This window comes from Gopherus flavomarginatus, chromosome 6 (assembly GCF_025201925.1).
Source record: "Gopherus flavomarginatus isolate rGopFla2 chromosome 6, rGopFla2.mat.asm, whole genome shotgun sequence".
Lineage (NCBI taxonomy): Eukaryota > Metazoa > Chordata > Testudines > Testudinidae > Gopherus > Gopherus flavomarginatus.
This window is the reverse complement of record NC_066622.1, coordinates 118,548,900-118,575,676: the sequence shown is the minus strand read 5'-3', so window position 1 is coordinate 118,575,676 and position 26,777 is coordinate 118,548,900. Positions and strand designations below refer to the sequence as shown.

At 40.5% G+C, this 26,777-nt stretch overlaps 1 protein-coding gene across 4 annotated transcripts in view; it reads right to left on the bottom strand.

Annotated features, from left to right (window-relative positions):
- Positions 1 to 26,503, bottom strand: part of CTBP2 (C-terminal binding protein 2) — a 237,224-nt gene extending 210,721 nt beyond the window's left edge. For 2 of the 4 annotated variants that reach the window (XM_050959317.1, XM_050959318.1), the window contains exon 1: positions 26,119 to 26,503. The gene's annotated coding sequence lies outside the window, so the exon portion shown is untranslated. Of the gene's footprint in view, positions 1 to 25,553; positions 25,678 to 26,118 lie in introns of those variants that run through there. The other 2 variants (XM_050959320.1, XM_050959319.1) reach the window with 1 other exon arrangement.
- Positions 26,504 to 26,777: the final 274 nt, after the last annotated feature.

Sequence of the window (26,777 nt, the reverse complement as noted above, 5' to 3'; positions counted from 1 at the left end):
ACAAAACAACTCCAAGTGCACTGGAGAATAGACAGAATAATCTCTCAGTTGGAAAGAACTATGAATATCAACATGTAATCTCTTCAAGAACAGATACTCTTTATTTTAGAGATCTGCTAGGGGTTGAGTTCTTTCAGTTTAGTCTGCAGATACAATATAGATGATCAGTGTAATAAATGCAATTTAAATAAAACCACTGGAAGTTTAAAACAGCTGTAGCCAAGCACACTACTTTTTTTTAAAGTTTTCCAAGAGATGCAAAATAAGCCACTCTTCCATGTATAAGAGCTTCTTCTGCTGTTCCCCAGAACTGTATCTTCTTTCTTTCAAACTCAGCCAGCCTGGTCAGCAGAGGAAACCCTGCATAAAAAAAAACCTTCCAGCATGCCATTCTCAACAGTAAAAAATCAGGCATAGCAAAAGCAGAGGCAGATGTTCAAATATTCAGTGCCTACACTGTACTGGTTCCTGGTTCTGCAAAGCTGCACAATGCCACCTCAGCACAGCTGACCATCCTCATCTCCCAAAGTGCTGGTGCTCAGCATCTTGTAGGACTGCATCCTTTCTGTTCTTGTTCAAGACCCAGATCAGCCCTTCTGCTTCCGGGAACAGAAGGAATCTTTTGCTGGCCCATCTTCCCATCACTGCAGAGGTAGAGGAGGTCACTGTCTTGGAAGCAGCAGCATCTCCCCACGCCTTACACATGGCAAAAGCACCTCCACTAGGTCTACGCTAAATTTTGGGCTTAAGGGGAAGACAAAGCAGGGCTTTAACCTCTCTTTGTCTCCTGCAGATTTGCAATGCCCCCACATTGGTTCCATAGCTGCTAAAGCACAAACGCGGGGGTTCCCATCCAAAAGTTGCAGGGAGGGCAGATGAACACCACAAAGTGGCAGTCTTCCATTTAGTCAGCCCCTCTTCCATTGATCTAGGGTTTCCTCTTCCTGTGGAGCCTCCTAAATCCAGATGGCTGAAAACTCCACAACCCCAAGCCCATCCTCTTCTCTGTACAAGGGACTCCAGTCAACCCCAAGTTATTTTCCAGTCTCCTGTAGTTCCTTGCACAGGTTTCATCAAAGAAGAGAGTACTCTGGATTAAGAAAGGATCCCGCTCCCCTTTTGGCTATTTAAAGAAAGCAAGGACTACTCAACAAATGTGTTATCAAAACATGATTTCTATGCTGCCACCCATTATGCAGTGAAAACTTGGAGAGAAGCATTAAATTGTGCTTGCATAGGTTGACAAAATCCCGTTTATAGTCTAGGTAACATAGTAAGCTGTCTTTTTTGGGTTGGGGAGCAGGACTAAGGTCAATACTAGTGTACTGCAGTTTTAAAAGGTATGAAATCTGTCTGAGGAGTTTCCAGAAACTTAAATTAAGGAATGCTTTGCTGCCTGGCTGCTACACAAAAAAATCTTGGCTCCTTTGTTCAGTAATTTGTTTTGTTTTATGCAACCAGAAATGCAAATCCTTCTATTTTACCTAGCAGAAGAAAATGATTATCAACCAAATGGACGATCAAAGGCCTCCTGTGGTTCTGAAGAAGAACAGTTCATTTTAGAAGTAAAGTAGGAGGGGTCTGTTTTCCATATGAATTCAGTATCCAAAATTATGTAACTAATCAGCAGTTGAGATGGATACTTAGAGCTCTGTGAATCTTCTCCTTATAATCTCCCCATAATGGCACAACCATAGCATAAGGCAGTGGTTCCCAAATTTGTTCTGCCACTTGTGCAGGGAAAGCCCCTGGCGGGCCGGGCCGGTTTGTGTACCTGCTGCGTCCGCAGGTTCGGCCAATTGTGGCTCCCAGTGGCTGCAGTTCGCTGCTCCAAGCCAATGGGAGCTGCTGGAAGCGGCACGGGCCAAGGGACGTACTGGCTGCTGCTTCCAGCAGCTCCCATTGGCCTAGAGCAGCGAACCGTGGCCACTGGGAGCCACGATTGTCCGAATCTGCAGACGTGGCAGGTAAACAAACCGGCCCGGCCCGCCAGGGGCTTTCCCTGCACAAGCGGCAGAACAAGTTTGGGAACCACTGGCACAAGGAAAGCTCAACTAGTCACAATCAGCGGGTGCCTACAGAGCTATGCAATGGCACTTTTATTGGTCAAAAGCTGTATGGCAGAGACACCCAAGAGAGTCATAATGTAGAAGACAGATTTCCTTCCAGTGATAATTTAAAAAAAAAAAATCAAAAAACCACAAGTTGGGAATAAACTTGTCTGTTCATGTGCAATCAATCATGCTGCTAATTTTATTTCATGATACTTTTAGCAACCCATGATTTTCTAGCACAGAAGAGGAGACATCGAAACTAAGGGCTCAACACAGTAGACAGTGCAGCTCTATCATCACAGCATTTCAGAGAATTTAGATCAATACAGTCAGATCAGTCAATACGTTTAAACCTGAGTAAAGCACTATATGTTTTTAAACCCCTTTTTTCTGTGCACAATTGACCTCTAAGCCCTTAGAACCCAACAGGGAGCAACTGAGAGTTCTGTAGCCAGTCAAAACTCAACAGCAGAATATATGACCTATAGCCAGATTTTTCTCTAATTTCCTACAAAGTCCTCCACAAATGGAACTCCCGCAACATCTCCAGGAGCTCCAGTGGCAGGATCAAGGCCCAATCTGCATTTCAAAGTTTGTCCATGACCTGTCAGCAACTCTAACTTCATCAGCAGGCTGGCCCTTAAACTACACAACCCCTCACACTTGCTGGTTAAACTGAGCACACCGGTCTCACTTTTACTTCCATCTAAAACAGCTACAGGGCCACTGCATTCAGGAGCACCTCAATATTTAGATTCCCAACATACGCACAGTTTCTCTTTTGTTGCTCATTTTGTTCCGGTTTGATTTGCAAACAGAAGGAAGGGGGAAAGTGTCAAGTGTTTAGTTATTTTAAAACATATTATATAACAAAAAAAACCCTGCAGTGTATCTGATTATGCAAGCATTTCTTCTGCAGTAACATGATATGATTTATGTGAAAGACACTGGGGTCAGGTTATTTTTCCAGTGCAAAGCATGCATTATTTTTTATGTGTTTGTTTAAATTTCCAAAACAACTCCTTTCCACAACTGAAACTTAAAGCCAACAAATCAGGGTGGCCTTCCCTTTTATTCCTCCTCCTCCTTCAGGTCTAGCCAATAGAATTATTTAGTTAGTTACTTACCCTATCTGAAAGGCCATAAATTGCACTGCAACATAAGTCACAGAGGGAATTCCTTTCAAGATGTACTGTAAGTAAAAATCCATAAATAACCTTCGGCAGCCTACAATAATCATCTACACAACAAATTCATTTTCATTCCTGCTTTTGAACTAATCTTCCAGCTAACAAATCAAAACAAGTACCGAAATGCAATTATTCCATTGTGATAATGATCTTCTAACACTTGGATTGTACCTATGCTTATTTGCTCGCACCAAGGAGGCTTTTGTTAAAGTTGTACTGATAAGTGCAGAGGACAATAGGGTGGTGGTGGAGGTAGTACAGGGAAATACAGTAACTTGGGTCCGATTGTCCATTGCCCTGCACTTTTTTTTATTCAATTACACTAGTGTAAGGTTGGTGTAAAATGCTGCCAGATCAGAATGCTAATGTACAATACATTACAACCTTCGGGGCAATGGAGAATCAGGCCCCCTATGAATACATGATCCTAAAAGATGGCTACACTACCACAAGAAATGCAACTGCAAAATGAAATCAAGAATGAATCTGGTATTAATTGGATGAGAAGGCTAGGAAATATTTTGCAAAAGACATTCATGCAGGACAGCTGTGGCCAGCACAGGTTTTACCCTCTTTATGAATCTACTTCTTGTTTCCTGAAACTAGCCCTCATTAATATCAAACACACTTCATCTGCTTGTCTTTCCTCCTTACAGCTCAAATGTTAATGGTGCATCTTAATTCAGACAAGACCACATCACATCAGCACCAAATACAGGGGTTTATACTGGAAAACATGAACAACTGACTTTAACTCAGGTCTGAAATGAGCAATGTAAATGACATGGATAAATGAAACCAAACAAAGATATTGACATGTCAGGTTATATTTCATATCCTCTTGTAAAAGGGCAGAAGTAATGCAACAGAAAATGGACAGCATCAGTACAAAAGCTAGACAAAATGGGCTAAAAATAAAACACTACACAACTAAACTTGACTCAACAGCCAGTCTCTTGAATAATCAAATGCACAAGACTTGGAGAAAAACCTGCAGTAATCAATTTACATATACAGTATGGTAATACATATGCTGTATCACAGAAAAGGAATCGCATCAAAAGGCAAAAGGTATGTATCAGAATCATAAAGGTACAACATTCATTGACCAAGAGTCCAAATGCTACATTGAAAGTGACAGTTATGGCCCAATCCCGCAAGGTACTAGTTATATCTTGGAAGGTGCTGATCTCCTTCAACTTCCAATACAGTTTATCCAATATTTATCCATAATATAAATAACAGAACACACTGTGATGTCAGAAATATACACTAACATTTAAAGGGTTAACAGTTTAGGTTCTGATCTAGCAAAGATGTAAACACATGCGTAACTTTATGCACTCTGGGTAGTCCCACTGACACACTACTTACTCACAGTGCATAAAGTTAACCATGCCTTTGATGAATCAAGATCATAAGACCCAATTACTGGGTTCTTTCACTGGCACTATGCCTCAGAAATGCACCCACATCTCAAAAAGGAATAAAAGAATTGAGTGTTAGTTTGAATTCCTGTTCATTCCCACTTACTGCAGCGCTTCTAAATTTAAATCTCTATAGTTTAAAAAAAAAATGTCTTGGTGCTTTTTCTTTAAGTTTCTAATAAAACTGAGCTATCAGAAGGAAACTTGGCGCAACAGACCACACTACAGGACTGGATAAGTAATAAAATTCCTAAAATAAGGGGGGGCATTGTAATGAAAATGATGATGCATCCCTAACATAAGGGGCCCTGTAATTTCATTACATTGCTAAGCAGGTTTTTTCCTCTACTCCAAATACCTGGATGCCACTTGTAACATACATATGATGTAGAAGCACATAAAGGATGACGGAATAACATCTTCGAAACACAGTTAAACTCCAATCTATGATGCATCAATCCCATTAGAGTCATTAGGTAACTGTTGCTAGATGAGTGGCCAGAAACTTCTGAAGCTCATTCTAACTGATCTTACCTCTGAGATTTTTCTGTATTTTTTTCCCTTCAGTATGTTCTGCTTTACAGTATTCAACACAAAGTGACATTTTCCCTGTCTGATGACACAGAAGCTGACTTTAACAGTGGCACTGCTGGCTAGTGCACTGGGAATCAAATGACATGGATCCTTTCCCCAACTCTGATTCAGATTTGATATGTGATCTTGGGCAGTTCACTGAACCTATTTAAGCTTTGAGATCCTCGAGTGAAAAAGCTCTTGGAAGTGCTAGTATAATATCTGTTAGAAACTCATTCCCGAACACTGGCTGTTTATTGAGTTTATAAGAAAGATAAAAAAAAAAAAAAAAAGGAAAGATGCTCGTATAATAAACTTTACTTAAGTAACCACTGTTATGGCTCTACTTCTGCCCCAAATGCCTCAGCAAGTTAGCCACGTTCTGAATAGATTCAATGTTCTTTGATTAATCTCTACACAAGTTACTTTAGCAGCTCACTTCTGGGCCTTTTGGCTAAGATCAATGTCTAATAGCCCGGCTCACGAGACAGGGCATGGTGTCCGACACCATCAAGGTCCAGAGCCATCTATACGGAACATATCACGGGACACCGTCAATACCAGGTTGAGTAATCGAGACCGCCAACCAGGGTAATAACCCACATCCTTCCCTGACGAACCAAGGGACGCACCCCACCCATGTACTTAATCACTACACTGATAGTGACTTGGACTCTTAATACATTCCATGGGTGGCATACCCGAGCCCACTTATTCACTGATGCTTTAGAAACTCCTGCACCCCAATCTGGGTCTATGGTGGTTATGTGATATGTATGTATCTCGTGATCCTTGTAACCAATACCTGTAATCTCTCATAACTTAAGCCTGACCCCGGATGTACAGTACCTTCCCTCTTAACTTGTGTATATTTAATTTTAAACATTAACTTTAATAAAAATGTTAAATTATATTCCCTATGATTTGAGAGGCCTTTCCCACTCTAACTGTGATGATGTTACAGTGGTTATCATTAAAACCTCAATACTCACCAAGAGTTACCATACACTGGGACACACAGACAGCTTCTGAAGGCCTTCACTAATCCTGGGACTTAGAAATAAGGAGAAGGGCCCCAGCTTTCATTAAATAGAATTTTTAAGTCTCTTTCTTACAAAGATATCTTTGAAAATTGGAACTGATCACTAGGGCTGAAATCTTGTCACTAGGGTGACCAGACAGGAAGTGTGAAAAATCAGGACAGGAGTGGGGGGTAATAGGTGCCTATATAAGACACAACCCCAAATATCGGGACTGTCCCTATAAAATCGGGACATCTGGCCACCCTACTTGTTACTGAATTAAGTTACCAGGGCTGGCTTTTGTGGTCTGGGACAATTATAGCCAGAGGTCCTTTATTTTTAGGTAGATTCCAGATTCCAGCTCACAACTGTAGGGGGCACTGCTGCCTAGGTTACTAGGGTTGGCACTAGACTCCCAATAAGCTCCAGATGAGCTTGCTCACTGCAGCTGAGACATCTCCTTTGTTGAGCAGCCAGAGTCCCCTCTGGAAAGAAGGACAGGCAGCTCAACTGCATGTAAGGCAGGATGGCCTGCCCTAGTGGACCGATCGACTGACTCAGATGGTAGCACTGACACCTGCTGCCTCGGAAGCCTTTGTCAAGTCACATAAAGCATGATTTACAAACCTGGGTATCTAAAGTTAGTACAAGCAGATTTATAATCCTGAATGTCTGCAACTTCCAACTTCTATTTAATTATAAATATAAGATTGTGGGTGCAACTTAAGATAGACTCCTTCTCTTTGGGAGGAGTATGTATAGGAACCAGTAATACTTTTTCTAAAGGAAGTGAGGAGGGAGAAGCTGCTAGCTTAGTGCTTCACAGGCCTGGCAAAAAAAGTGCTAAAGCCAGCCCTTGCGGTATCTGAGATAGCACAGCTTCCCCCTATTATTAGAACAGGAAATTACTGTGGAAACTGTTCTTAAATTGTAAGCTCATCAGAGCAGGTGCCATAACTTCCTTTGTGTTTCCACAGTGCCTAGCACAATGGCACCCTGGGCCCAACTGGGATGCCAGGGAATACCACAATATAAATATCACATAGTTAAAACAACCGGAATCTGCAGGTACTATCTTTAGACTGAAGTGCCATCAATCAGAATATCACTGTCCAATAGACACCAAGATACACTTTGTCTTATTTTCTCAGGTTTGCAATCAGACGATGAATCTGCTCACTCTACATACACATTCAAGAGCCTCCTTCCTCAACCAACTAGTCAACAAAATAGAAGATCAAGACCAACAAGACATACATAACTAGCAGGTGTGACATGGAGTCAGATGCATTCATCTTCTCTACTGGGGTTGCAGGGAGGAAGGGGAAGTCTTCCACCTAGTTGTGGAGACACAAAGAAATCCGATCGATGTCTCGGAAGCAACATGAGAACAATGTCTCAGACATCAAGTCGGGTAAAAGAGAGCAGAAAGAGGAAACACCTGTATCTATGGGTAAGCTATTTCTGATGGCACTGAGCACTGGGACAGGATGTGTCCTGAGACAGGTAGGACTAACTAAGGGAGGACACAAATATCCCAGGCATACAGCAGGACAGGAATATTCAGATTAAGCCTGTATCAAGGATGGAAAAAATCCTTAAATAAAGCTGTAAGTTTCAGTCCTTTTCTACGTTGGCAAATGATAATATATCCATATCCATTTCTTGCAAAAACTGTTCTTCTTTATCTGACTCGCCCACAATCCAGCAAGTATTCAGTGCACCTCTTCAGGGCTGCCAGTGGCAGGATCACATTTGGAAGGACTTTGCTGACTGGAGCCACTGTTGAGCATCTCGTTGCTTTAATGCAGAGTTTGGAAACGTTTGAATTACACATACCTCTGTCCCTCTAACTTACACCTTGGAGGATAATGCTGAGCATTGTGCAGCACGCAAATGGAACATGGATGTCTCTCTGCATGGAAGACTCCCTCCTCCCCCACAGTAAATTAAATAAGTTGCTGGCTGGCTGTCAATACCTACTGAAGCCCCTCTCTGCCACATACATACATAAGTGTGTGCGTGTGCGCGTGTGGCACTGCTTATCCATTTACAAAACATGTCACATGCCAGTTGTCTGACTTAGGCTAAGTTTGAAAAGAGGCAAAAGGACAGGGGTGGAGAGTAGGGGGAAACCAAACGAAATCCCCAGCACAGTTTAAAATATTTCTTCCTGTCCACTGTTTTTATTTGCTTTTTTCCAGTTTCTATGGGAATTGTCTTCTACACTCTACCCTGTGTTCCTTATTGTCAATAAGGTGACACTTGGTGTAGATCCTGGAGTTAATTCTGAGTTTCCCTCTTAGGTACTCACCTAAAAGGGCAGGTAAGTTAGCTCCTGAGCCAGGTTATTTGATGGCAGGCAAAGCAGTTCAGGTGGAATAGGTAGGGAGATGAGATTGCTTGCATCGCTCAGTTCCATGTATCACCAGGCTCCCCCAAAGTCATATTATAAATACAAAATTGTTTAAAACCCACTAATCTATTCCAAAAAAGCCACAAGACACACACAGAATCTCATTATGAATGCTACCAACAGTGTCATCTGAACAGAGAAGTAAGTTTTTAAATTTTAACTGCATACACTGAATACTGTGATACATATATATTTTATTTGATTTACTGTTTTCCGAAGCTTTTCCTCAATCTTTCCAAGGTAATTTTTCTCTAAAGCATGACTGCTTAATTGGCAAGTGTACAAAATGTAATTACATTGCATACAAGTTGCAATATTACTTATGGGAATATCACTGTTCATGCATTCTGCTTTATTTTGTGTTTAATCTCTATTAAGAGATCTGGATGAAAATAGATAGGTGCTCCTGATTTTATAAATATGGCATATCATTCAGTCATTTCCCTACTAATCAAAGCCCAAATGCAGTCCAAAGAAAAAAAAATCTTGGATCATTTCAATATAGCTAAGTTAATAACAAAAGTCTTATATTTTCCTCTTAAGAAAGTTCAGTACTAGGACATTAAAAAAAATCTGAACCTCTCTGGGCTTATATTTATCATGTCCATTATATGAACAAAATGGTAAGAGGCAAGAGCACTGTACAAAGGAATATTTAGCTTTTAATTATATGAAACCAAAACCCTGAAAACATTTCCCAAAAGGATCTTGGCAGTCACATCTTTATTGTAAAAGAGGCATAAAAATGCAGTGCAGCTTTACAGAAACAGATGTTTAGTGCCAACTCTGTGAATAGCACCTGACATACTGTAGTCAACAACAGTCAATGAATGTGGCCTTTATCTTGTGAGCTCTCGTTTCTGACCAGAGTATCTGATTAATAATACACATCTTTTTCTTAGCTGAGAGTCCTATCAATCAACCTGCAAGTTATTCTGCATTTGAGTATACTTGTCTCTAGCCCCTTGATGACTTTCACTAGTCAAACCAACACAATCCTGATTACAAATGTATCGTTACACCATTCTTCACTAAGAACTATTAACACCGCAAAAGGCCCTGATCCTGCAAACACTTAAGCATGAGTAATTGTATGCATATGACTAGACCTGTTTGCAGATGGGCCTTACTTTGTACTCTGGCTAAATATAATAACATTGGTATTATAATAAGTGCCTTAAAGGTTTATTTCATTTGCATGAATCTTGAGACTAATGTGGCATTTGTTTGTTTAAGCTAATGCATATAAAACCAAATGCCTAAAATGTCTTCAAGATTTGTCATATGTTTGCTTTACAATTGTGTTTTTAATTGCAATGACAAGTTCATATTTTGCTCCAATATCACTGTAAAGAAAGGAAGGTGTGCAGTCTATGAATATTTTGAATTAATTATATAGCTACAATGTACATCAGTATTTGTTATTGTTTATCCAATCACAGTTTGATCTGGTTTACTTCTTTCATTGCTTTTAATATGTTCAAGTGTTAGGGCTGGTCCAGACTGGGGGGGGAAATCGATCTTAGATACGCAACTTCAGCTACGTGAATAACATAGCTGAAGTTGAATATCTAAGATCGGATTACTCACCCGTCCAGATGCCGCGGGATCGATGTTCACGGCTCTCCGTGTCGATTCCGGAACTCCGTTGGGGTTGATGGAGTTCCGGAATCGATATAAGCGCGCTCGGGGATCGATATATCGCGTCTAGATTAGACGCGATATATCGATCCCCGAGCAATCGATTTTAACCCGCCGATACGGCGGGTAGTCTGGACGTACCCTTAGGCTTAAAATGCGACTCCTGCATATTCAACGGATGTCACACAAAAAGCTTTAGTGCCGCAAAAGCTTTAGTGGAGTAAGTGAAATCCAGCTGTGTGATTTTTTTTTAAACTAAAAATAAATGTCTCTCTTGATAACACCAGCCTCACCCTCAACAGCTAATGCTCAGAGGCACAAAGTGTAGATAAAAAAAAGGATGTAAACATTCCTAGAGTGCTCTTCATGCAGTGTCTTGTGATGTACGATAAAGTCCGACATCAATACTATGTGGAATCTCAAGAAGCTTAGAGTGCATAAAAAAGGTTACAAACTCAAAACCCAACTTCTTACCCCATTAGTTGGAAAGGTGCCCAGACACAAGTAACACTATTCAAAATCTCACTTTACAAGATCTGAACCGTGGTTTTAAATTGCTCGTTTTTAATTGTTTTGTACTTGTTGGCTTAAAATGCAACACACACTCTGTTTTTGTTGCATTGGTCACACTATCACAGTTTAATTAAATTTAAGATCCATTTTAGACCCCTTTTCAGCCATTTGTACTTTTTTTCAAAAGCTGACCATGGGTGCTGGAGAGTTTTTTCCAATTATGATGGCAGCTAAAAAGTGTTTTAAAGTTTAAATAAGTTCATTCAGTTGTGTAAATTACTTGACAATCCAGTAAGAAATTTTTTTCCAGACACTTAAACTAAAAAAGGAAAGTTCACATTTGACACGCATTGTCTCAAATAGGGAATGTGACCTTTGCTAATTTCTTGTCTGTTTGAGTCCACAGCGGTATTTACCAGGTGCCGACACTGCAGATAATTCATCATTCTCATTGCTACTGAGATTTTTGAGATCTTGGGGACTTAACAATTGAGCAAAGAGAAAAGTACAGAAATTAAGACCCTGCAATCTTTACTAAGTGTTATTCAGATCCTGCAAACTCTTACCCTTGTGAGAAGGCCTTACCTATGTGAGTAATCCTACTGAAGTAGACTGGAGGTGCAGGTCTACAGCACTTGTGGAAATCTAGCTATTTTCATTTAAATGTCAATCTTTTATAAATGATAAAGTCAGAAGGGATCATTGTCATCACCAAGTCTGACCTCCTTAATAACACAGGCCTTAGGAGTTCCCTGAATAAATTCCTATTTGAACTAGAAAAACAACCAATCCTGATTTAAAAAATGGCAGTAATGGAGTATCTACCATAAACCTTAATAAACTGTTCCAATGGTTAATTAACCCCCTCTGTTAAAAATTGTGCCATACTGTGAGTCTGATTTTGTCTAGTTTCAGCTTCCAGCCACTGGATCATGTTACACCTGTCTCTGCTATGTTGAAAAGACCTGTATTATCAAATTTATTTTCTCCATGTAAGTACTTGCAAACTGTGATCAAGTAACCCCTTAACTTTCTCATTGTTAAGATAAACAGATTGAGCTCTTTAAGTGTATCACTATAAGGAATGTTTTCTAATTCTTTAATCACTCTGATGGCTCTTCTCAGAACCTTCCCCAATTTATCAATATGCTTCTTGAACTGTAGACACCAGAACTGTACACAGTATTCCAGCAGTGGTCACATCAGTGCCAAATACAGAGGTAATATAAACCTCTCTACTCCAAGTCTATATTCCCATTTATACATCCAAAGAATACGTTCAACCTTTTGGCCACAGTGTTGCACTGGGAGCTCATCTTTAGCTCATTTTGCATCCTCCACACCCCCACATATTTTTCTGTCTCTTATTCCCAGGATAGAGGCCCCCTGCATTCCTTATTCCTAGATGTATACATTTACAACTGCCCATATTGAAACCCGAAATGTTTGCTTGTGTCCAGCTTATCAAGCAACCCTGATTATTCTGTATTAGCAGCCTGTTCTCTTCATTATTTCTCACTCCCTCAATCTGTATGTCATCTGCAAACTTTCAGTGATGATTATGTTTTCTTCCTGGTCATGAATCAAAGTGTTAAATAGTATAGGGCCAGGAACCAGTCCCAGCAGCACTCCATTAGAAACACCTGCTCAATAATGATACCCTGTTTACAAACTACATTGAGACCTGTTAGCCAGTTTTTAATCCATTTAATATGTGCCGTGTTTATTTTATATCATTCTAGATTTTGAATAAAAATGTCATATGGTACCAAGTCAAATGGTTTACAGAAGTCTAAGTATATTACATCAACACTACTTTCCAGAAATCCATGTTGATTGACATTAATTATATTACCCTTCTTTAATTTTTTTATAAATTACGTTCTGCATCAGATGTCCCGTTATTTTGCTCTGATCAAAATCAGGCTGATGAGACTTTAATTGCCCAGATCATACCATTTATCCTTTTAAAATACTGGCACATTAGCTTTCTTTCAGTCCTTTGGAACGTCCCCAGAACAGTCTAGCAAGCTCCTCAGCCAGCTCTTTTATAACTCTCAGATGCAAGTTATCCAGACCTGCTGATTTTAAAAAGGTTTAACTTTAGTAGCTGTTAAACTTTCTCCTGATTTATTGTTGGAATAGAAATTATTTAATCATATGATATGAACACATTACCTGTTTTCTTCCCCAAATACAGAATACAAATACGTATTAACTACATTATTTTCTACATTATTCTTGACAATTCTACCATTTCAGTCTAGTAACAGACCAACCAAATGTTAGGATTCCTTTTGTACACAATACACTTAAAATACTCCTTACTGTCCTTAACTCTTCCAATTATACATTTGTCCTTATGTTCTTTGACTTCCCATATCAAATTTCTACAGTTCCTAGCTTCTGATTTATATTCATTACCATCTTGCCCTATTATGCACCGATGTTTGAAAATTTTGGCTGTATAGCCATAAATAGACACTTTTTAAAAAAGAAATGCATAAACAGCCTGAAAAAGTCCAGAACAAAGGCTGGAATGGAGATAAGCGAAGGGATGCTACATGGAAAAAGGAAATTTTGAGAATAATTTTCAAGAAAGAGATTGGAGAGTCACAGTGCACCAGGTCAAGCAGGACAGTCTCAGATTATGGAGCAGCATGAGGAAATTCACAGAGTTAATTGTGGGAAGAGGTGACAAAGGGCCTGTTCCTGTGAGGTGCTGTGGCCTCAATTCTCAATGAAATCAAAGTCAATGGGATATGAGGGATGCTCAGCAACTCGCAGGGATAAAGTCTCTTTGTCATCGCTTCCCACAAGTAGCTCTGTATAATACTCAGGGGTCAGGTGGGTCGAAGGGCAGTCCAGATCAGTGGTCAGAGTTTACATAAGAGGTTTGATAGCCAGGAGATCCTATCCAAGGAGAATGTACAGCGAGGTAGCTGGCAGGGTCAAGTGAGGCAACAAGGCAGGGGCCAAGTAGCAACTAAAAGGCAGCGGCTTGTTGCTCAGACAAGGCCAGAAAAGAAGCAAAAAGTTTAGATATGGTCACCAGACAATCAGAGTCAAGATCATGTGGCCAATCAGGAAGCAGGTTGTGGAACCCTGGAAGCTGGCCCACCCAAATCTGTGAATTCCGCAGTAACTAGATGTGTTGGTGTGGTGTGATGGCCAAGGCTGCTTCCCAAGAATCCAGCAGAGCTGGGTATGAAGCCAGGGTTTGACACCAGGATCCTCATACTCTGGATTTCCTCATCTGGGAGTATCCTGCTGTACCATGAGATTTCAATCTCTTTCTTCAAAATTCCTTTTTCCTGTGTACCCTTCCTTCCATCACTCACTCCGTCCTATGCAATTTTATCTGCTTGATACCTTGCCAAGTAACCAAGTACTGACTCCCTGGGCTTGTCCAGTATCTTTGCATTATTCTATGGGAGACTTATTAAGCTTGATTCCAGCTTCTGATATACAGTGCTCCTAGGATTCCATAGAAACAACAGAGTCACCTGCAGCCAAACCATCCTGGGCTGTGACTGTGTCAGATTTCATATTCTAAGCAAGGTCAGGCCTGGTGTTTAGATTAGATGGGACACCTCCCCAAAAGAAAAAAAGCCTGAGAAAACACATTGTGAGTTGTTTTTTGTGGATCAGCCTAAAACTGTAATTCTGCCTTGTATGGAGCCTCTTCCAAATGCAGGATTATACTTCATCCTTCCATCACCAAAAACTTTTCATCTCTTTGTTTTTCATATTTTTGTTTTTCAAATAATGCACAAGAAACCATATGGGAAAAAAACTTATCAATGCATTAAAACAGAAGTGTCAATGCACAAAAGTTAGAAAATTCAGAAAGTGCTCAGGTATATATAGTAACCTCAAAACTATCCCCTTGCATGCATATGTTGCAGTACTATCCTTTGTTGCACAAAAAAAGACAAAAATACTACATCTGTACCTCTAATGTTAGAAAAAGAGATGCTGTTCTTTTGTACCACATTATATTGCATACCTTTTAGTTTGCCATGTTTGTGATCATATAACTATTGTACTATGGCTATATCTACACTACGATGAGGTAGTGTAGATATAGGGGTGAGATTTCCAGCTTACGCAGACATACCTGTGCTAGCTCTCATCTGAGCTAACACACTAAAAACAGTAGTGTAGCCCTGGCAGCATGGATAGTGGCAGCAGTGGCACCATGATAGCAGCCCCAGGTAAAAACCCACCTAACCTTGTAGGCACATACTTAAGGCTGATAGCATGTGCTGAAATTCTATCTCTAATACCACTGCTGTCACTGCTACACTACTATTTTTAGTTTGCTAGCTCAGATGAGAGCTAGCACAAGTATGTCTACAAGAGCTGAGAATGACACTCGTAGCGTAGACATAGCCTAAATGAGCAAAGGGTAGTATGGCACATTGGGTGCAAATAATACAGTGGTGTATCACAGGATTCCACTTCTTTCTGTAATCCTAGCATTACATATATTTTGTATTCCTGTATTTCATATATGTTGCGAGATCATGTAATGAAACACTCTATTATAATATACACTAAAAAAAGGAAGGAGAAAAACCATGGTTAACGAGAATAGCCTAACACTGAACATTTTCTGACTTTCAGGTATGTAAACTCTCACCTTGAGTGCTGCATCTTAACACTTTTGAAAACATAATATAGTATGTACTAGTGGCATCGGCTAAAACATATGGCAAACACACAAGTAACAGAAGCTTCAGATATTCTGCAAGAGCATGGAAACCAGATTAAACACTTTTACACCTAAGAAACTGAATTTAATCTTGGGGCCAATTAGTCTAACTTCAGTTTAGATTTGGTAGACTTTTCAATACAACTCCCAATATTTGGGCTAAAATTTTTGCTCAAGTTTCAGATAGGATAAATGGCCTGGGATCAAAGTACCAATTGGTATCTGATTCTCTCCATATGCCATTCCCACCAAAAAGTTTTAATATCATGAAAGTGCAAAAATCTATTTTTGATTATCCCTTGTAAAGGTCTCTTGTATTTAGTGTTACACATGTTTAAAGAGAAATTTACATTTTTCCACCAACTAATGCACAAATAAAAAACACACACAAATAAAACTAAAGGGTAAAATGATAAAAACCAAGAAACTCACAAAGAGGGAAACCTGTTGTTAATCTATCCTGTTTGCACTGGGTATTACAGCACATATGGTAAAAAAAAAAATCACCCACTGTTCAGAGACTTCTGCAATAACTAGACACAGCAGGGTGGGATTAGAGATAGAATTTCAGCCATAATTCTGACGCTCCTGCCTTTTGCCAGTTTAGGCCATATTCTTAAGGTCTATGTTAAAAACAGTCTCTTTATGTTCCCCCTGCACCCCACAAATCTTGCCTGAACAGCAGGGCAGGTGAAGTCTCTGCTCAATATCCAGAACAAAGATCCTCTGAAATAACAAAATTAGGCACTGGTAGGGCTGTGCGGGTTAGCAGACACATTTCAACTATAAGCCCTGGGACTTCCCCTTTCGAGACCATACAACGGGAAGCATAAAAGTCTTAACACCAGCTGAACGCTTTATAACAGGAATGCATAATTACAGTCAGCCAGAGTTCAGTTCTACAGCACTTGGGATCCCAGACAGGGGGCATGCCAAAACAATTCCCTAGAAAGTGCCCATCCTTCCCATCCCCCCCGCAGCTGATTGGTTGGGAAGGGGAAGGCAGAGACAGAGCATCCCAGAAAAGCAACAGGAGACAGCAAGGCATCCTACTGTCTCCCTCCCAGCTGATGGGAAAGAGGGAAGGGCTCTACCCCATTCCTGCTGACCAAGGGAAGACTCTATCACCCAGGCTTTGTCAATCATAGAAGGACAGAGCACTGCAAGCCCTTTTCTCCTCACCCTGGTAGAGGAAAGCTCCGTTCCTAGGTGATGGGTGAAGTGTGGGTTTTCTATACTCCGCTCTACCATTCTGGCTGTTGATAGGGATGGGGCTCTCTCCTTTGCCCTCTCTTTGAAGTTGGTTGTGGGGTTGAGGAAGAAAAAGTCACTGTTGCTAGCTCCTTCCTTGTCCTGCCTATACTGGGCATCTCTTTCCATGGTCCAACCCCTTATTCTCCATTGGCTCTTTCCTCCCCAAAAAACCCTGCTGCCTCTTTATTTAGAAAACAAAAAAGCAGCTTGTAAATGTAGACATGGCCTAAGTACACCCAGGGAGGCTAATTTTAGAGTCTCCTGTGGCTTTGTGCAGACTTGCTTAGCACAGAAGAGAGCTGTATTTTCAGAACTGAATCAGGGCCTAAAAATATCCCGGACAGCATCCATTTAATAGTAGTTATTTTTAGTAACAGCGAATCATTCCACATTATTCCCAGTCTCGTTAAAGCACTCGGCTTCTCATAAACATTATGTCTCCACTGCACACATTCTCTAACCACACTGCTTCAGGGGTCTAGTTAAGTAATAATTGGTATGCATTGTCGCAAATAAATAGCAATTGATTGTTTGACAATATTACACAAGTTTACACATGCTAGAGTGACTGCAGAGTCCTGTATTTGAAAATCAAGTCTCTGGGGTTATTCTAATATCTATTTGTTTTAAATCTCTAATAGTCACCTCTGGTGCGTTTCACACTTTTGTCCAAATGAGACAATGTCCCTTGTGAGAAAGGACGTTCAGAGAGAGGGGTGAAGCTAGGAGCCTCCAATCTTGCAACTGACTCGGCAGAGACGGACCCTTGTGCCCACACAGAACCCAAATGAGGCTCCATTGAAGCACAATGCTCAAACTGTGCATGATCTTTGTCACAGCCACTGCCCTAATTCTGTGTTTTTGAGTCAAAGAAGATTCACTTCCAACAAATAAACCTAAAATCTTACTTAATTATTAAAATACATTATTTACTTTTGTAATTTTTTTTAACTGAATTTACATTTCAGTCCCCAAACAGCATTTATTTCTGCCTGACTTTTACTTTCACTCTTTCCGAAGATCAGGTATCTCAAAAGACTGTTTCGTTCCGATTGACCAAAAACATTTTAAAGGTGGTTTTGTAAGACTCAAGATTGACACAAGTTTCCCCGCGTACTTTTCCAAGTATACAATTTCATAATTCATTAAACACTTTCCAACCTGTGGCCCAGTGCCCTGCTCTCACCAGCGCATCAAACAGAAAGGGCTCCAGGCAAACCGGGAGAGGGGTATACTGTTCTGTGCAGCACATAATGGAATGTAAAACAAGTATACTTACAGCAATACACAGGACTCAAGACTGCGTGACCCAGTGAGGCAAAGTTTCCATTGATGGAACCTCCTTTGGGAAGTGAGCCTACTACTGAATAAGCCCCAGTTGAGATAAGGGTCCCATAATGATACGCCTGAATGAAGACACAGTGTATGTCTACACTAGAGTTTTTTACCTCAAATTAATAACTCAAGGTACTTAATATATTTGTAACGGCTAATCTGGATACTCCCCACACATCTGTCCCCAAGTAAACCACAAATGTTCATATGCTTGAACACACACATGGGGAGGGTCCAGACACTTCACAAACTTTTACAAATGTGTTAAGTACCTCAAATTATTTAGCAGTCAATAAATTTAAGGTAAAAAACTTTCATTCAAAGCAACTCATGCGAGAGACAGACAGACAGACAGACAGACAATCTAAACAACCAGTGACTCGAACAAGGTTATAGAGCAAATGAATAGCAACAGTGGGATTAGAATCTAAGTCTCCTGACTCCCAGGCCCTTTTCAAAAGACCATATTGCTACTACATGAGATACTCAGTACACATACAGTTTCTGTTCTTTTATTATGTCAGAACTGAAAGGAGTTTTACAAGTAAATTTTTGGAGCTTAATACAACTATTAAAGATACTTTCCTGTGCTGAAAAGAAATACTTCTCTTCTTTGTTATAAATTTTTGAATGCAAATTGTTACACTAAGGGGAATGAGAGAAGCAACTGGTACATCACTAATAGATATCCTCTAGGTCACCACAGCTTTGCTACTGGGGAGAAACTATCGGTTATGCAGCTAACAGTGGTTTTTATATTCATGTGATATATAGTCTCTATGTGCAAATGTCATATTACCAGCTGAGAAGGGCCCAAACCAAAACTGCATATCTAACCAGCATTAACCTTTTGAAAAGTTCATATCTATGTGCAAATTCTCTATCAGGTCAGCTTAGTCATATGGTGGTATTTCTTCCACAAAAGCATTCTCATTTTAAATTATATTTTAATTAATTTTTGAAAATAATCTTGGGGAAAATTCAGAAAACAAAAGCCAGGCATATACAAAACACAACAGAGCACAAATGATGTCAAATTTGCCAGCATTTCCACCGACACTTCTCCCCACTCCTTGATTTTTTTCAACCAGCTCTATTCATAAGACCCTTCCCAGATCAAATTACCCAACCAAAATCAGCCCCATAATTTGTAATGTGAAGGGAGCAATATATACCAAAGTTCATCCAGCAGTTTGAACACAATCGTTGCAAGCAGGGCTTTAAATGTAGCGCAGAGAGGCAAATTTGCACCCAATCCCCACCTTCAAGGCACAGAGGGGCCTGAACACAATGGAACTAATATTGTTCAATGTATGTTTGGTAAGGATGTGTGTACCACGGAGCTGTAATCAGCAGCAGCAGATCATCTGTTCACACTGGATAGGGGAGAAGGAAATGGAAGCAGAGCCACTGAATGTGCAAGTACACAGATCCAAAGATGCCCAAAAAGACATACATCTATAGGGCTCCTATGGAGGGTTCCATGGCCTGGGAGAATGGAAGAGGATTCTCTCCCATCACCCACACAACCACACATCACCCACAAAACGGTGGAACACAGTGCATAGCCCAGTTGCACAGGCAGTGTGCTGAGAAAGGGATGTTGCCTACAGACAACACTTACCATTTATACAGCAATGTATACTTTTCAAAGCATTGCACAGCCATGAACTAATATGACTTTTAAAGAGGGGTGGAGTTGCCAAAGTGAAGTGATTTGCACAAACACCCGTTTCATCTTAAATAAGGGGTTATATGCTTTATTACTAAACTTCTGACCAAACAGATAGCATAAAGTTGCTATAAATGGTAGTATATGACATCTTATTAATAATTGGTATAATCTATGAAAAACTTGTATTATTAATACAGGGCAATGTTTTTAAACAGGAACTCTTTATTTTGAAGGCTTTGTAAATACTTGTTTGTCATTAGTAAGGTGTAGGGGTTTGCTTTCATGGTTTTACAAATACACATTAGTAAAAATTATTATCTATGTAGTTATGTGGTTAAGTGTCTTTACTTTCTTGTATCGTCAGTGGCTACATCTTTCTTTGCATTCTGATTTTTAGAAATAATTTCTAAAATGGAATCAAATATGATTTATCTAGTAAGGGAGGTAGAATGTACATGTTTAGAAATACAATGCAGTCACTTAAAAAAAAAATAAAGTTGACCGTAGGATTTAGGAAGTAAGTAGTTTGTCAGCATAGAGACTGTTTTTCTTGTGAAACTTTATAATGTAAAATGATGCCATTTTTTCTTTTAAATGATGAATTTATGTCTTACAATCAAACCACCAGGCTTTTAAAGCTAGTTTTCTTTATGGCATATGCTATTTAGAATCCATGAGGTTCAGCCGAATAAGATCCCTGACACAGAATGACATCCTGCAGAGATCTAACGCTAGAATGGTATTTGCTAACAGTGCATTCCTATCATGAATCAGTTTTGAAGGCAAAGTTGTACCCTTTGCACTTATGCTATTCCTAAATGGAAAATTTTTAAAGGAGTTTACAGTAATGGTAGAATGGTGGCAGTAGCTTTCATTTTTAACACTGTCATTTCAGTATAGAGAAGTTGTCACCATAATGTATGTGATCATGGCCTGGGTCCCAGTGTTAATAATCTTTGTATCAGTAAAAACATCAACCTAAATGTGCTGTGTCCTAGACTGGCTACAAATACACATTAAGTCTGTGGCTGGTCAAGGAAATTTGTCTGCCAGATTGAATACAGTTGAAATAACACTTCTGCAGTTCAGCTAGTATTTCTGTAAGAATGTGTACAATACAGTTTTTGAAAGTAATTAAATCAGGAGTTGCTTGACACATTGGAAAGGGTAAGTCAGTTTTAACTAAAAGTGACAAAGTACAATACATTTTTTGGATGGCTTGTACTAGCCATGTAAGTTAGAAATAACTTGGCTTGTCCCAGAGTAGTGAAAATGTGCTCCTATAAACTTACACTATTCAAAACTTTGCTATGGGCATGTTAAAATACTGGAGTGAGATACTGTTGTGAAAAATTGTAACAGCCTGCTAGGTCTGCATTTTATATTTGTTGAGGATTCCTCAAATTATACTATATCTGAACTAAGTTAAATAATTGTGGAATACAATAAGTAATGATACTCTTTCCAAAACAGATCTTTTCCTAGATCTTTGATGCTAATTTTGATGGAATATGTGAAAGAACTGGGTGAAAGTTCTTTTCTAACATATTCACGGCCTCATTTGTAAAACAGCATTTGATTATTCGTCAAAGTTTCAGAATAGTATTCTGAAGCATTCAGTGTGTCTTTAGTTCCTGATTTAATGGAGACTAAACAAACGTGATCAGTGGCTTTTCAATGATAACACTCTTAATATAGGGTCTGTCCTTGCTCCCAATGAAGTCCACACTCCCCATGGATTTTTAATAGAAGGATCAGGCCCTTCAACCTTTTTGTTCCAGCTGAACATCCTGTATAAATACATACCTGTCATTTAACTCTTTTTATGTAAATTACTATTCCACTAAGGGCATTTTGTTTTTAGGCTCTGAAAGGAGAAATGACATGAGGATTCGCATATGCATACAGAATGTGCAGCAGTGAGAGAGCAGGGCTATTGTTAGTGTGGAATGAGCATAGCAGAAAAACAAGGGGCAGTTTAATCCCTCTTCATTCTGTCTGTAGGGAATGGGGTGAAATCCTGATTCCAATGAAGTCAGTGAGCATTTTGCCACTGACTTCAGTGGACAGGATTTCACCCTAGGAATTATAATTTTGTTAACAGGTATTTGTACAATGAATGTTACCTGGCACTTTAAATTCTGATTCAGAAGCACACTCTGTCACTTTCATGCCTATGTAGTTCAAAATGAACGTGAAACAAACAGAAGAAGGAATAAGAGACAGGTATTTCCATTGCAATCAGTGATATTCTTCCAGCAGTAGAGAGGGGAAGTAAAAACAGATAAGATGGGCTTTAAGGGGAAGGCTGAAAAAAAGAAAATTAAAGATAAAAGTGAAATATCCTGTGTGAAATGAAAGTCACTGAATTGAGGCCTTGAAGGCTGAATCTTCTGTTTATTGACATTGAGTAAGCTGGGGAAGTTTGCATCATCAGTGTGCTTCAGCCCCACCAAGATGAGAATATCTTTCAGTGTGAAAAGGTAGTGTAGTCTCCATGCCTATTCATGTCTTGGCATTTCTTATGAGGCTGCCAGAAAGGGGCCAGACAAAAACTCCCCTGAAATTCAGTTGTAGTTTTGGGTGTGTAAGGACAGCAGGATCAGGTTCAAAACTGGCAAATTTATGTCAATTGTGATGGTGGTTTTTATGATGCTGACGCCCGTCCACTGGGAGTTGGACCAAGAACACAAACGCATTTCACACAGGCCACCATTCTAGTTAGGAACAATCCTGCTTGTATACATAATGATATAGTTACTCTTTTCGGTGTTTTCTACCCACATTCATTATACTATGGATTGTTCGCTTGCGAACAGGCTTTGTTTATGCAGGATTAAACATCTGTTGCTGTTTTTTGCCCCACCTCCACCCCTGACATCATAATCCTGAGTGTGTGATGTCACCTAGTTTATCAGTAAATGGTGGTGATGTTGCGGACAGAAGATTATGACTTATCTTGGGAGAATAAACAACAGGGAAAGACAAACTCTTAAACAAAATCCTGCTTTTGTCTTTTTTACTAAAGAAGGGAGAGTAAATGTAGACAGCATAAGGCTGCAGATAAGTAAATGTTCTGAACTAGAATTTGTTACAACTTTTTCAGGAGACCATCAGTGAAGTTTGAAGACAAATCAGCTTTGTGGTACTAAAAGATTACAAACACACGCAAACTACTAAAAAATTTGTTTATTGCAGTATAAGTGACATGCCTGTGTTACAACAATCACCTGTATAATCATAAATGCCTCATAGTATTCTGAGCATACACTCCTATAATGAGACTGTCTTCAGTACTACTTATTGAAGCAACCTTTAAAGAATTGTAAAGCGGGCATCACCTTTATTCGGTGAAGAAAAGACTAACAAAAATATTCTGCCACTAGACAACTTGTCTGCCATTTACTTTAGTCACTAAGCTTGCACAAACTAAAAAGTACAGCACTTTTTTCTAAAATCTGCAATAATTGCACTTTTATGCCAATTGATAAACTGCCTCCCCTATGGAAATAACTGGTCACAGAGGCTAATAAGCACTGGACATCTTTTATTCTATGTATTTCACTAATATCACCAAAAATATATGATCAACATATATAAAATATCCCTCGTTGCCCTACAGAACCATAAATGTTTATTTCTTTTGTTCAGTTATCTTATATTTAGTCATGTATGAACAATTAAAGTGGTCTAATTATGGCTAAATGTATTCATTGGTTGCATGCAACTTCACAGGCAACTAAGTATGTTTGAAAGAAGAAATGACTTGTCTTGTTTTATTTTGAAATCTTCATCTCCTTACACTTTCTTCCTGGTGTAATAAAAAGGACAGCATCACAGTATCAGGCAAAGTGTAATACATTAAGCCACATCCAGGATTTACCTTAGGGGTGCAATCTTGTTGAAAGACAAAAGACTACTCTTTATTTCAGCTCTATGTCTAGCTAGTTTTCGTTAAAAGAACAAGCTCTTTCAGGCTCAATTATACAGAGTAACTAGTTTTTTCAGCACATGTTAATACACTGCTGCTCTGTAAAGACCGAGACACAATTTTGTTTTAATGCACAATATAAAATTGTTTTAAAGCTCCACGTATATAAGCAGGAATCCTAAGCAACAGAAAAACCGCCCTAAAATGGTATTTTACTGTCCAATGATTATGGAAACTACATGAAAAAAATATTTATTTTCTCCTAGGACTATAACAATTGTAGTGAGTACACACAAGAAAAACAAAACACAGGCAGATCTTATATGGAACATAATTCCAATAATGTGTGAACCTTAGCATACAGTGGGACAGAAAGCATCTTCTATTGTACAAAACAGTGCAAAAGAACACACAAACTTTGCTGCTGTAATACAAACAAGTTAAATGAACCAAGTGCAATAATTGTGCTTCCTTCTAAAAGATATGTCCAGAGAGGATGATTAATATTATATATAAACGCAAAACCCCCGAATGTGTCCAGAGGAATTGCTACAGTGACTGACCTGCATTTTAATTTTTCAGTGCATTATTTATCAAAAAGGTGAAACACTTTTCCAAAGTGTACAGGCATTTCATTCTGGAAAACCGTACTTTATTTTCATTTCAACAGCACTAAAAGATGGTTACTGAGGCTGCTGAGGATAGTCAGGGGTATTAAATACCAAACAATCAAGATCGCTTCTAAATAATACAGCAGACTGACAGACGCAGGCACGCCGAAATGCTGAACGCCGAGCACTGATAACTACATGTCAGTTATTGAATAAGAAACCTTATTCTGTAAATACCCCCACTTTAGACTTAGCAGGTTTCATGGAGACGAGGGATGTTTTGGTCGGCTCTACCCTAGACTGCAGGAGCACCAGCTTTCCAATCGCTTTAGGGATCCATGCCGGGTGAGAAGTGTTGCATTACGTTGCAACGTTACAAGGAAATTAATCAGGACGCTGCCTTGGAAAGGAGTTTTTCAGTCCACCCTCCAGAACGAAGCCGATTGAAGGTGTCTCTGTCGTATTTACAAGCCCTGGGCTTTCCCCTCCAAACTCGATTGATTCCAGAATGCCTGTGCCAATGAACCGGATTTCCCTCCAGTTTCTCATGCTCCCTGTTCCCCCAACTCGGGAAGTATTTGTTTTATACACTCCGCCAAGCGCGTTCACTTTGCACAGGCTCCAGCAAGCCCCCAAACCCAAATCAATACGTTACTCTCCTGGCGAATTATGCATAAAGGAGCCGCGACGCGCCACGCCCACCACGACCCAACTCTGCCATTGTTAGTATCATGACTGTTTGCACTAGGCAAACTTTCCGACTGCGGCTTGAAGTGCACCCGAAAAGTGCGCGAGGAAAGGAGACTTGAAGTGCAGGCTCCAGCGTGTGGGCAAAAGGAGGAGGTCCCAGGCCAGGCTGTATTAAAGGCTGAGTGAGAAACGTCTCTCCTTCGTCCCCCACTCCCCCTCCCTTGTCTTGGCCGAGACTTTGGCAGCCCTGCAAATCATGGGTAACCCTGCTAATCTGCTGGCAGATGTTGTCCATCATACTCAGCACTAAGTAAACAATGCAGAGCCCAGCAAAACAAAAGATTTCCCCTTCACCTCATTTAACGTCTTTCACTTACTCTCTGGCTGCACCGGGGGAGCTTCTTGGAAAGGGAAGATTTGAAGAGGGCGAGAGAAGCAATTTAAAGATTTGCCATTCTCCCTTCCCCTTCGCCCCCCGAACAAACATATATATATATGCACTACCTCTGGTGGCTTGAACTCGCTCTCTGGCTTAAGCCACTGGCCCATATTTGTCCCTGCGTGCTCCGAAGTCTGCATCACATCCATGCATGATCAATCGCAGGGCATTATGCACACACAGCGATGTTTCAAGGCAAGACAATAATCAGCACAATAACACACCGAACGCGCGCACACACACACACCACACCCCTGGCACGGGCAAATATTTTTCACACACCACCCACCCACCCCGCCGGTTCTAATTGGAGCTGGTAGTTTTGCATCCTTCAGCAACTAGACCTGCAAACATCCCCGCCTCCGTACATTTGTAAATAGATCTGTAGAGCAGGGGCGCTCTCCAGGCGGATTAAAGCCGGGCCGGGGGAGATATGACCAAAGATGTCCTCAGATTTCAGGCTTCCCTTGTCCTTTCCCCCCCCCCCCGCTCTGTGTGGCGCAGTGAGGCGAAAACACATGGACACCACCACGGGCACAAACATTAAGACTGCAGGTAGGGAGAGAGCGCACACCAGCCCAGCCCTTCATTGCAAATATCCTGCCCCCCCCCCCCCCGCTTCCCCCTTACCTCTGCCTTGGCTCCAAATATCCACAGGGAGCAAAGCCCCCCAGCTAGCGGCGGCAGCAGCCTTCTCTCAGCGCCGCATCTCTCCCTTTATCGATCGCCTCCTCTCTCTCTCTCTCCAGGGCTCTTGCTGCCTGAGATCCACCTTAAAATGACACACACATACACACACACACACAAACTTAATCCCCTCCTCCTCCGAGCTGCTGCTTCAAGTGGGGATGGGGGCAGCCGCAGCCCCGGGAAAGAATCTTTCGCAGGAGCGAGGAGGATGCGAATTTCAACTTGGCTCTTTAAAAAAAAAAAAAACCACCAAAAAAACCAAACACCCCAAAAGTCCTTGGCGGCTGCTCCAGCCGCGCGGCGCTGGGTGGAAGGGCTCGGCACTGGCCTCTCCCCGCCTCTCTGTGCGGAGTGGATGGGAAAGGTAGGGGCTCGCTCGCTCGCCTTTTTTTTTTTTTTTTGGGGCAATAGGCGGGGTCTCTCTTTGCAAACCAATGACACAAACCCACATGGGCCGGCCTCGCCCCCTATAGATATTCCTCACTACAAATAGGCTCTCTGGGGGGATTAGTGGATCAGCTAAAGTGCAAACAGACGCAGCGAGAAAGAAAGGAGGGGAAGGCGAAAGGGGCGGGGGGTCACACGGAGGGAGCCGGCCT